This window comes from Triticum urartu, chromosome 3A (genome assembly GCF_056163025.1).
Source record: "Triticum urartu cultivar PI428250 chromosome 3A, HENAU_Tu73, whole genome shotgun sequence".
Lineage (NCBI taxonomy): Eukaryota > Viridiplantae > Streptophyta > Magnoliopsida > Poales > Poaceae > Triticum > Triticum urartu.
Window position 1 is genome coordinate 3,628,123 of NC_141875.1, and position 12,486 is coordinate 3,640,608.

A 12,486-nucleotide genomic window follows, 5' to 3' on the forward strand; every position below is an offset into this window, starting at 1 on the left:
GGGCTGCCATTTCGTAAAGAAATGAGCTCCACCGTGTACCCGCGCGGGTGTGGCTGGGCACGAAGCGTGAGTACGTGCATGGTGCACCTATTCTCTTCTTGTATACGTACACCACCTACGTGGGGTTGTGTGAGAGAGATACAAACCTAGAGAGATATAGTGTGTGGGTTCTTGAGAGTTTTGGGGGGGGCGTCAATCGAAAAATTTAACATATGCAATGTGTGTGAAATAGAGTCCTGGATATAACATATATATAGAGGGGGCGATCCACGAGAAGAGAGTGGAGGTATCATCGGCTTGAGGTGTCCATAGAATCGAAGAGAGGGATGATGATGTGTGTGTGTGTGTGCGCGCGCGCGATCGATAAAGAGTGCCATCGAATTTGTGTGTGCCCACGTCAAAGATATAGAGTGGCTGGCCTACTGGAATGTGAGATGGGACATGTGCAGTTTGTCTCTGTGGCATGGATACCTACCTGCAGCGCTCGACTATCAGTGTGTGGTGGGGCAAGAGGGAGGCCCAATTAACTATAGAGGTACAATGGCTGGTATATGTGTGGAGGAGGAGAGAGGCCTACCTCATGTATTAAGGAGATCGATCTGCCTCATGTACTAAGGGAGATCGATCGGCATCCATGCATATGTGCAGGATATGAATAAGGTTGGGAGAGAGACAGAGCTACAGTGTTGGAGGGGGTGGTAGTGGAGTTGCTTCTAACAAATGGTGGGATAGGCTTGCTAGACAAACGGAGGGCACGCCCGCAATATCAATAAGAGAGGAGATGGCTGCTTGTTGTATGTGCACGTGCGTGTGAGAGACGGGTCAGGAGGCATGCACGAATGATGAGGGGGGACGATGTGGCTGTGGTAATCAGACATAACTACATAGGAAGATCAATCGCCCTTTGTAAGAGAAAGGAGAGACATAACTTGTGAGGTAAGTCGATCAATGGGGGGGGTAGTTAAAGTCGATCTAGGTATATGTTGGGAGATCGATCGGTATACATGCATGTGTGTGTTAGAAGCAAATGAGGCACGAGGAGAAGGATAGAGAGAGGGGGATGCATGTAGGAGGTGGTACGAGAGGCGTACTATATCGAGGGGGAGGAGTGTGCGAGTACGAGAACGATGAAAAGAGTGGTGGGAGTGAGGCATGGACAGTGACAAGAGAAGAGAGGAAGCTTGTGTTTGTGCTAGGCACACCTGGCTAGAGAGGCATATCGATCGATGTGTGTCGTAAAGAAGGAGCTGGGGGGCCTACACACACCGTGGGTGAATGACCTAAATTGAAAAAACGAATTTGCGCGATGGAGCTAGAGAATGCTGAGGGCGGGTGAGATGGATGCAGGTGTGTGCATGCACAAGAGAAAGTTAGCGCTAGCTACAAAGATAAGAGGGTTGTGTGGGTGTAAAAGAGTCTTAGATATCATATATACTTCATTATAAAAATCGAATTCAGATATTTGAAGAATTTATCATAGTGTTTAAAACCAACGGATGTGTGAATATATATAACGGTGATAAACATGGTGTGGTTATGAACATGGTATACTACATTTAATATATTTTATCTCTGCTCTTATAAAAAAACGGAGTTGTTGATGATGGTGTGCCTGCCATCCTGCGTTATAGGCCGTCTGATTTATATCTGGCGGATAGCAAGGAAACTTTGATGGTTGAAGTTGGCAACAATCATGATTGTAGATTCTTATTGAAATAGAGAAACGAATTCAAATTTAGTTGGAATTGCAACGGTAGTATAGACATTTGGAATGCACTAAAATGTTGGTATGAGTAGGTTACATGCATTATACAGCAAGCGAAAAAATTTAATCGGACATAACATGGATTCATACTCCCTCCTTCCATCTATATAGCGTGTAATGAGATTTTTAAGACCGCCTTTGACTATTGAGAAGATTAATAGTACATTACATGCACAATGTGAAAATTATATCATTGAAAGAACCTTTCACAGACGAATTTAACGGTGTGCTTTGTGTAAGTTGCATGTCATATATCATTGCTCTAATATTTGGTCAAAGCTAGCATCGAAAAACGCATTAGGCCCTATATAGATGGAAGGAGGGAGTAGCATTTGTATAGTAAAACGGGGCAAGACTCCCTCTTTGTGTGGTGTGAATATTTTATTTTTTTCGTTTTCTTTTTGGTTGAGGGAAGTGCGAATTGATTTGGTACGTACAAGTACAATATGACGACACGTTAGGCTTGTCCCTAAAATTCAACCCGCGTCTTGTTATATCCCAAAAATTCAGATATCGTGCTCCAAAAACTGGCGCCTTCACAACCCGCGCCTTGCTATCCCGAAATTACAACGCGCGCGAAAACTCCCTCCAGCTGCCAAATCCCGACACGCGAAATCCCCCTTCTAACCCTGAGCGAAAAGGGCCGCTAGTTCAAATCGGTGGGGGGTAATTTTGTAACACATGCTACATTTTGGACAAGCGTGTTCCTAAGTCTTTGCTTCACCCCTCCCATCGCCCCCTTTTTGCCATTCGAAATCCCAGGCCGCCATAACCTTTCCGCTCCAGCCGTCAAACCCCACCCTCCTCCGTCCGCCACGTCACCACTGCCCAGCCGGAGCCTCTTCCCCAACAACGTCGTCCACCGCAACAGCTCGACGTCCCTCGTCCACCTCCCCGGATGAGGATCCGTCGTCCATCTCGCCGTCCCGCCGGTTCATCCGCCCCGTCCTCCACCTCCAAGGAGCTGCTCCGACGATCGCCTCGTCTATCGCGGCTGCTCCATCCCCACAGCGCCGCCTTAACCTCGTCTATCATGGGGACGAGATACCCCGAGAGGTACCCCAATATCTATCTTAGGGTTCACGGTGGGGGGGGGGGGCTAGAGGGCTGACCGGGGCGGCGGTGGCGAGTTGTTTCGGGGCGGCGAGGCGGCGCTGGAGCCGGTGGTTCGGCCGGTGGTGGCTGGTGGCTCAGGGGGGTGCAGGTTGAAGATGAACTGGAGGCCCTCCCTAAACTACATGTCAAGTGCCTCTCTGCTACCATTGCGTTCAGTTTCGACTGTAGCATTCAGATTCCACAGTAAATTTCAGTTTCGACAGTTAAGTTCAGAGTCAATAGTTTTTACCTCATCTATTATAGTCAGGTGGTTTTTGGTGATGTTAATTTTACATCCATTTTACATCATCTGTTGGAGATGTTATTAGAATCCCACTTGAGATTGACGATGTCTGTCTTGTGCTGCTTCAGCCTTGACGTCTTACGGCTCACCGGAGCTGCTCCAACGACAGAACGATCCATCACAATAGAGCAGTGCGCTGGACGCCGTCTACAGAATCCTCAGATCCTCCTCCACACCTCCGACAGCCACCTCTGCCTCAAATGCTTCAGCGACCAACCCAATGATGCTGAGGTCGACACGGCTACGGCAAAGAGGTTGTACACTTGTTGCATCACTTATTACTATACATTCACGTCGATCCATTAGGGCTATTTTTGTTCAACGAAAAAAGATCGATCCACTGGTTGTTACCATCACTCTAAATTTCTACATGCTCTCCTTACATAATCTCACCATATTTTTTTCGTATGCATGTCAGATATTGTACATAGTCATGTTGAACATGTAGAGAAAAAGAGAAGAATTTTGCACGGCAATACAATGTCATGCAGACATCGCTCCATGGTGGGTTCAATGGCAAACCCTCCCCACCCCTCTCCAGATTGTAATCCAGAGGAAGATATCTGTTCTGAGGCGGATTCGGACGCAGCTGACCACTCCTATTTACCCCCCAAGGTGTTTGATCTACCTTGGCATGATGATGTTTGTCATATCATGCATATGTTCCCTTGCAGTGCCTACTTTTGACATCATATATATCATATGCTTAGTTTAGACATGTTCTGTAATGCCACCTATTTAGTTGCTATATCATATATGGGAATTATGCAGTCTCATGTCTTTTAGCCAGCCATAATATATGTGAAATGTGCAATGCCATCCTGTTTAACCAGGCATCATATATTTGAATGATATCTTGCCCTTCCTTTTCTTCATTACATTTCCATTTGTCGACAATGTTTGTACATTAAACTACTCTTCCTGTGAATCAGCCATTTGGGTGGGAGATGGAAAAATCTGCAGTGAAAACAAGGCCTTCAGAGTAGACAGTGCTACCTGTCGAAGCAGATCTCTTGTTGGGTCCCGATAGCTCCTCATAGATGGATTCAGAGACAGATGACCAATCCTATTCCCCCACTGAGGTGTATGCTCTAACTTGGCACGGTTATACTGCTCATATCATGCATACAATGTCTTGCATTGCATAGTTTAGACATCATATACACAATATTCAACACCATGTTCTTAGTTCAGACATCATATCGAATGCCCTCTGTTTAGCATATAAATCACATATGTGAATTAAATGATGCGATCCTGATTATGTCATGCGATCCTGTTTAGTTATTCATCATATCTTTGAATTATGTTATGCTATGCTATCCAGTTTAGATAGACATCACATATGTGAAATTATGTCATGCTATCCGTTTTAGTTAAACAATATACATGTCAACTATCTCATGCCCTCTTTTTTCCACACTATCTATTGCATCCGTCTCTCATACAATGTTTGTACATTCAACTATGTTTCCTGTTTATCAACCATTTGAATTGGAGCGGGTGATGCTAGTATCCAGACTAAAAACACGGTCTTCGAATAAAATAGTGCTACCTCTTGGTGGAGATAGCACCCCGGTTGTACATGCACAAGAACCAGCCCTACCACACATAACCCAAACTCTCGCAGATTGTACCCCTACTACGATGGACAGAGAACCAGCTTCACCCAATCTAACCCCAACCCCAGCCGATAGTAACCCGGTTCTAGTTGACATAGCACCATCTCCACCATAGAGCTCCCAAACAAGAGCAGTTAGTAAGGCAGCTCCATTGCCCAAAGGGCCAGTACTATCACGGCGAACCCCAACTCCACCAGTTAATACACCTATTCCTGTGCAGGAAACACAACCAGCTAGTCGTAGTTTAGCATCTATCGCATTTGATGTTGTTAAATCGTATGTGCATATCTTACTATCTTGGAAATATTATACTGAAGATGAAGGAAAATGCCAGTTGCAGGTGTTTGTCCAGGAGTTATGTGTAAGTAATGTTATTCATGGCAATTACTTTGCTTCGTCCCATACATCCTACCTCCATGATGGTTATAATACAGCAAATTTTCCCATTTTTCTCTATAGAGAAGGACCCATTTGGAAACTCAGGATGAGGTAACATGTGCTAATACCTCTGCTATCTTCAAGAATTCTTGGTGGTAGTATCAGAATTACCTGAAGAAAACGTACTTCACCGGCAAAGCAACTCATCAAATTCCCTTACGTTCTCCTGAGACACATTTACTGGACGATGACTGGGAACGCCTTGTTCTGTACTGGTCCCGAACCAAGATTGTGGTAAGGTCTATGAGCTCATTTTCTATTTTTAACTATTATATTCTTGCGTCTTATTGTACTCTGTTCATGTAGAACAAGTGCCTAAACCTGAAGAACAACTGTTCTAATCTAAGATTCCATTGCTACCATAGGACATAGATATATGTTAGTTTGTTGCTTTTATTATGTACTAGTACTTGGCAATAGAAGACTTGGTAGTTTAATCCTGTCCACCTTACCAATGAACTGGTTCATCGAAATGAGTTTCATATAGTAGTACATGCTAAACTTGTTATGTGTCTGCTTGTTTCTTCTTTTAGAATGATGCCAGAATATTGGGGAAGAGTGCCTTATTAAGCAACGGTAAAGGAAGTAATGCAGATAAGGTTCAGGATAGTGACACATCATCTCTTGGTTTAGTGTTGGAGTTACTGGCCACTACCGCTTGCACAAGCTATTCAACCTCACTGTCTGAATCAGTTCGGTTTCTTGAGTCTCAACTACAAGCTGAAAGACATCAATCAGCTGTGCTGCGACAAGAAGCGGAAGGACTGCGGAAGTCCCTGGAGCATTCAGATGCATACTTTCTGGTGCAACAACAAGTGTTGGAGGATTTTAGCGCCAAACAGGACAAAGCTAATCAGCTTGCTAAGCTTATTGCCAGCATGGTGGATACCCAGGATAACGTTTCTTGAGCTCTTCTGAAGTTGTTTCAGTTATGCTCTTGTTTTGCTGCCGCGTTTATTTGCACTGGTGGCCAATTTTGACAGCCAGTGTATATGATATGCTGCTTTGTTCCCTATATTTGCACTTGTGGCAAACTTTGATGCCCAGTGGATGTAATATGTGTAATAGCCGTGATAGCCTAGCGTTAGTTGCTTGCTTAATTATTTCCTTGTTGTCTTGTTTATTTGTTTGCTTGTAGTCATTGCAGTTCTTTTTCCGCGGTTAACTAATGGCTGCAATAACCTATTTTTTAAAACTAGGCCACAATAACCATGGGCTAATATTTACTGTAGTGACACTAGGCCTCCTACGGGCCGTACAAACAGTGGGCCTTCTACGGGCCGTAGAAACAGCAGGCCTTGTACGGGCCGTAGAAACAATGGGCCTTATACGCGCCGTATGATCGATTGGCCAAACATGGGCCAATAACAGGCCGCATTATGGCCATAAACGGTCTAGAGTTGGAATCGTCTGTTCATGGGCCGACCGTAACGGGCCATCATTAATAGGACGTATTTGATGACGCTATGAAAACGGCCCAACGTATTAACAGACCACAAACGGGCCGACTGTAACGACGGGCTGAATTTGGCCCACAAGCAGAAAATGACAGTAATGGGCCGTAAGTAACCGAATGCTGCAAATGAGCCCAAGAATAAATGGGCCCTCAAAAGGCCGAAAGTTAACTTGGGTTGGAAACGGCCCAACGGAATAACGGGCCGTTAATGGGTATAAAGTGATACACTGTTCATTACGGGCCAGTTCCACCATGGGCCGTTAAGGGGTGTAAAGTAATACACTGTTCATTACGGGCCAGTTTCAGCACGGGCCGCTAATGGACCAGGAGTTACAAAGGGCCTCATATGGGCCAAAAGACATCATGGGCTATACATGGGCCAGAAGTGAAAACGGGCTGGAATCATATTGGACAACCCAGATGACGCTACTGGGCCTAATTCGGATTGGGCATAACGGGCCTTGGCTTAGCGGGCTGTAAATGGGCTATATGCGAACATGCCGTTAACAGGATTTCCTTGGGCCGGCCCTCCACCTTTTGACCAAGTCAAGTGGACCGGCCTTTTCACAGGAATGGGCCTCTGTTGGGCCGTGCCACGTGTTGACATATCATAGGCGCCTATCTGACCCACTGACGAGCTGACACGTGTTTCTTCCGGCCAATAAGAATTTACACATGGAAATTTCCCATTGGTCAGGGCTATTAACGGGTTATCGGATCCAAAACCCGAACTGATAGCTTAACGGCGTTCCGTTACAGTGGATGCCACGTGTCGGTCACCCTTGACAAAAGCACTTTTGTGACGCGCGATTTATCGTCATGGAAGAGGACACTTCTGTGATGATAATTCTGGTAATGTCATGGAACACTTCTACGACAGCACAGGTATGACTATCTTGATTCTGTCATAAATTTGTCATTGATTTACATGCATGACAAAAAAAGCGACCTACTGTGACAAACACGTATCATCACGGAAGTGTTTTTTTTGTAGTGTGTACCGACCATGAATATTCCAACCTGGTTTGGTGGATCAGAAGGGTCCGGAATACTGTCGCCATCGGAACAGCCCCCAATCTGGCCATCTTGTAATTGATACAACGACTCGGTCCCTCCGGTCGATGACTCGTCGCCAGAATAAACGACGGTCTCACCACCAGATTCTGATCTATCCTCGTATTCCCCTCCATGGATGACTCCCACGAAGGCACGCTTCATGGCTGGCTTGACCCGGGCAGATCGTGCACGCTGAGCCATTTTGACTAGGTCAGTGCAGATGTCCGGCTCAGGGCCTAGTTCACCGATCTTGCCGATGAAGACGTGTATGCCACCAAAGGGGACCCGATACCCGTACTCAATTGATCTGGCCTCGGGGCCCCATCCTGCATGGTCGATGTAGAGCTTGCCGCGACGACTCTTGGTCATCCGGCCCACGGCGTAACCCTTGAGTCCTTCAAAGTTGCCCTCCAAGAACTTGAGACCATCGTGTGATAGCCCCACGGTGGGCACCAACTGTCATGGTTTTGTCATGGCAGATGTCCTCTTGAAAGGACTTAGTCGTGGAACTATCGCTATGGGTTAGCTTGAAGGGGTTAAAGCGGACAAGGGACACAAGAGGGTTTATACTAGTTCGGCCCCTTCGACGAAGGTAAAAGCCTATGTCTATTTGTGATGGAATTTATGGGGTTTTGATGACCAGGGAGCGAATATGCTTCGCCTAAGTCTCGAGTTGTTATCTGTTGTCCTGAACCGCCGCCGGGTCGTCCCCTATATACATGGGTTGACGCCCGTCGGTTTACGGAGTCCCGATACCGGCTCTTAAGCGTGTCCGGTTCGGTCTCCACTACTTCTATCTTACAATACAAGTTACATACCAAAAGCCGGTTTACAGCTGCAGGCCTTAAACCGGTCCAGGGCCCTGGGCCTTACACAACATCCTCATCTGTCTTCATGGGCTTCAAGCATAACCAACTACTGATGAAGTTAACCCAGCCTCTCCTGGACGGCTTACACCCAATAGTAATATCCCCAACACACCGCCTATGGGTGCGATTTAATATCTAATGCTCAGTTGTGTTAGTCTTGTTATTTATATTAGTTATTTCTGCATTTTATACATTCTTAAAAATGCCATTTCTATGCATATGTTATAACTTTTAAACCATTGGTCCGATTAAAATATGTTATATATGTAAGTTTCTTAGAATTTTTTCAAGTTTCTTAATAAGTTATTTTCACATATGTCAACAATTTTTAACTTGGTGTCTGAATTAAAATTGCTCAAATATCCTTGTAAAAGTGCTAAACTCGTAACTAATTAACTTCATTTCGGATCACAAAATTTTATATATGGTTTAGGAAAGTACAAATGTGTAGATTGCAACTAAACTCATAGCCAATTAACTTTATTTTCACATATACCATTGAGTTTCATGTTAGCAACTCCTATAATACAGTTTAGGGAAGAACCTTAATTATCCTCATTAAATGCCATGAGGTATTTTGAGGGATGCTATCTAAATGTTTTATGAACATATTAAATCACACGGTTCACCTAGAATGTAACATGTGCAATACATAACTAGAATAAAGTGATTTTTTGAACTTTTGCATGTGCTATTGACAGTACAATGTGCACATTCCATATGACATGTAACGTGTGTGATGACTAGTATCATCGCAAATGGTATATGGGAAGAAACAACAAGAGATAGTTATGCCATCACAAGCAATTTAATGAAACGAATTGTCAGTGATTGACTCCATATTCTCATATGATTCTTGGTTTAGAAATCACGTGGGATGGTTTTATGATTGCAAACATTTTCCATGTGGTCAGTTATGGACTCCCCTATAGCCAACCCACTCAATCACATGGTATCGGAAACATTATGAGGTGCCATGTTGTTAAGACTACAATGTCAATGCCATCTGAAGAAGTTAAAACATGTTTTTTACATTTTCTTGGAAAAATGAAAGATAAAGATTAACCTAATAGATTATTATGAGAGCACAATGATTCATGTTGTTGATGGGCACCTCATATATTGCCATGAGAGCATCAATTATCAATGTTAACTAAGATAGCGATCTTTCCTCGCTCAGGAAGCTTACCTTAATATGACTATAGATATGATGGCCTTGGGTTGCGAAGTGCCACCAAACAAAAAAATATGATAAATATGACCAAGTTTTTTGAGGTGTATATATACCAAGGGTATCAGAAATCAACCCCGACAGGGTGTGCATGAGAACTTAGGCAGGGTGTCCATGCACCAATGTCCTTCCTCACCTTGTTCCTTGGACTTTTGATTCCCTTGCTTTATTAAATTGACCCTCCTAATTTTCCAGACTTCCCCTGGAACTCCAAAAACCTATTTTCACTTAAAGCATAAGTATTGAAAACATGAACTAGCTCTACAAAATTGATTAATATGTTGGTCCAAATAAATTTGAATATTTTTGTAACTAATAGAATTATGGAATGAATAGAACAAAAAACATAGATAAATTAAGAAGATAGCACTGGTTCCCTTTTTGTAGCCAGTGTGCTTTACCGTCAATCTTAGTTTGGATGCTATATAAATAGTAATGCACTTATCACCTGTCAATGTGCGGAATGATTCAATTCAACAAGCTAAACTTAGATAGGTGATAGATATGCTATTTATTTTAAGTTGTAAGATGTGTGCCAAGTTTAGTTCACTTAGTTCTATTCCACCGGTTAATTTTGCTTCCTTGCTTTCCTCTTGGCCTTACGACCTAACTATTTATACTATCTATAGGGCACGGACATTATAAGAACCTCAAAACGATAGAAACCAAAACACACACCATCTTGACAACATTCTTTGCCTTCTCTCAGAAAAATCACCGACATTCTGCCATTATACCATGGAGGCCTGGAGGAAGACAACCATGTGTTGTTTGATTCTTTTCTGCCTTATGGCTACATGTAGTAAGTATAATTATCCATAGTATCAGCATTTCGCCGAAGTTTCATGTTGTGCAATGACATATCAACATTGCTGGACACATTCATTCATATTACTTCTCCTAACCTTGTCTATTTATCCATAGGTGAGGTTTCATCTACCGAAAACATGTGCTATCACAACCATTGGGATACATGCCATCCTGATCAAAATGGAATGTGTCGAGATAGTTGTGTGGAAGACGGATGGGATGATGGACAATGCCGGAACAGGTTTAAAAGACTAATGGGTGCCAAGTGCGAATGTTACCCTAAGACTTGTGATCATTAGGGAGGCAACATGCGACTTTCTTCTACCAAGTTACTGCTATTTATAAATTTACATCGGTTTTAATGATTGACATCAAACATGTTGTAACACCAATCATGGTGAATACTATATCACCTTCTATTTATTTTTTATTCCAGACCATTGTATTCAAAATTATGATGTTACACAATTATACATAATTACTGTTTGATGTATCCTTAAACTAAACAGATTTTGAGTGTTTATTAGCAACATTTGATATTTCACTCGCATGCATCATCCTAGTAAGAAATCATGTGTTTATTTACTAGGTTTGGTAATCAATGTGAATAAATTAAATGAGCCTTGATGAAAATTTATGATATATCCTAAAAAGTGGGGTAAAGAATCACACATAAGTTCCATCTTTTGTCAGACAAAGTGGGATGAGACCTCAAATGTATTACTAAGAACACCTCATAGTTGTATCCTTAATCTTAATGTACTGAGCATGCCCCATGTTGCTTCAGGCTGCCCCATAACTGATGCTAGACATCACCTCGGGTGTCACTAGTGCAGAACCGGGCAATAGCACCGGTTTGTAAGGCCCTTTAGTGCCGGTTCCATAACCGGCACTAAAGTGTGGTCAGTAAAGGCCCCCCCTTTAGTACCGGTTCAGCACGAACCGGTGCTAAAGGGCAACCACGTGGCACGAGCCAGCTCCGGGGGCCGGGAGCCCTTTAGTACCGATTGTTAACACGAACCACTAGTAGAAAAGGGGGCTTGGTCCAGGCCGGGTAACCCCATTAGTCCCGGTTCAGTCCAGAACCGGGACCAATGGGGGCATTGGTCCCGGTTCGTGAGCCCAGGGGGCCGGCCGGGCCACGTGGGCCATTGGTCCCGATTCATCTGGACCTTTTGGTCCCGGTTGGTGGGATGAACCGGGACCAATGGGCCTCGCTCCTGGCCCACAACCATTGGTCCCGGTTCGTGCCTCAATCCGGGACTAAAGATTAGACCTTTAGTCCCGGTTTGAGGCACGAACCGGGACTAATAGGGATGAGACCTTTAGTCCCGGTTCGTGCCACGAACCGGTACTAAAGGTCCAATTTTCAAACTCCCCCCCCTGTGGATCGCCTTTTCAGTTTTAGAAAAATAAAAGAAAATGATGGAAATGTCAAAAAAATAAAAGAAAATAAGTTTCCCATCTGATATGTGGTCTAGTTGTTGGGAAAATTTGCAAATGTGAATTTTGACTTTATTTGCAAAATCTCTCTGAAATTTGTAAAAATGGGCATAACTTTTGCATACTAACTCGGATGAAAAAGTTTTTTATATGAAAAATCATCTACTCAAAAAATCATCTACCGCACTGGGCTTATAAACAAGTGCGGGAGCCCCTCGACTAGCGAGGTAGGACTAAACTTGCCGCATCGCACCTGCGCCAGCGCACCACCTTTAGTACCGGTTGGTGGCTGGAACGGGTACTAAAGGGGGGGTCTTTAGTACCGGTTCCAGCCACCACCCGGTACTAAAGGCCTACCCTTCCCGCCGTTTGGCCTGGCCAAAACAGGCATTTAGTA

At 43.9% G+C, this 12,486-nt stretch overlaps 1 long non-coding RNA gene across 1 annotated transcript; it reads left to right on the top strand.

The window, feature by feature from the left end:
• Positions 1-10,413: 10,413 nt before the first annotated feature.
• On the top strand, positions 10,414-11,139 carry LOC147977565 (uncharacterized). Its single transcript, XR_015599450.1, has 2 exons — positions 10,414-10,638; positions 10,761-11,139. It is a non-coding gene; the product is annotated as an uncharacterized LOC147977565 (long non-coding RNA).
• Positions 11,140-12,486: the final 1,347 nt, after the last annotated feature.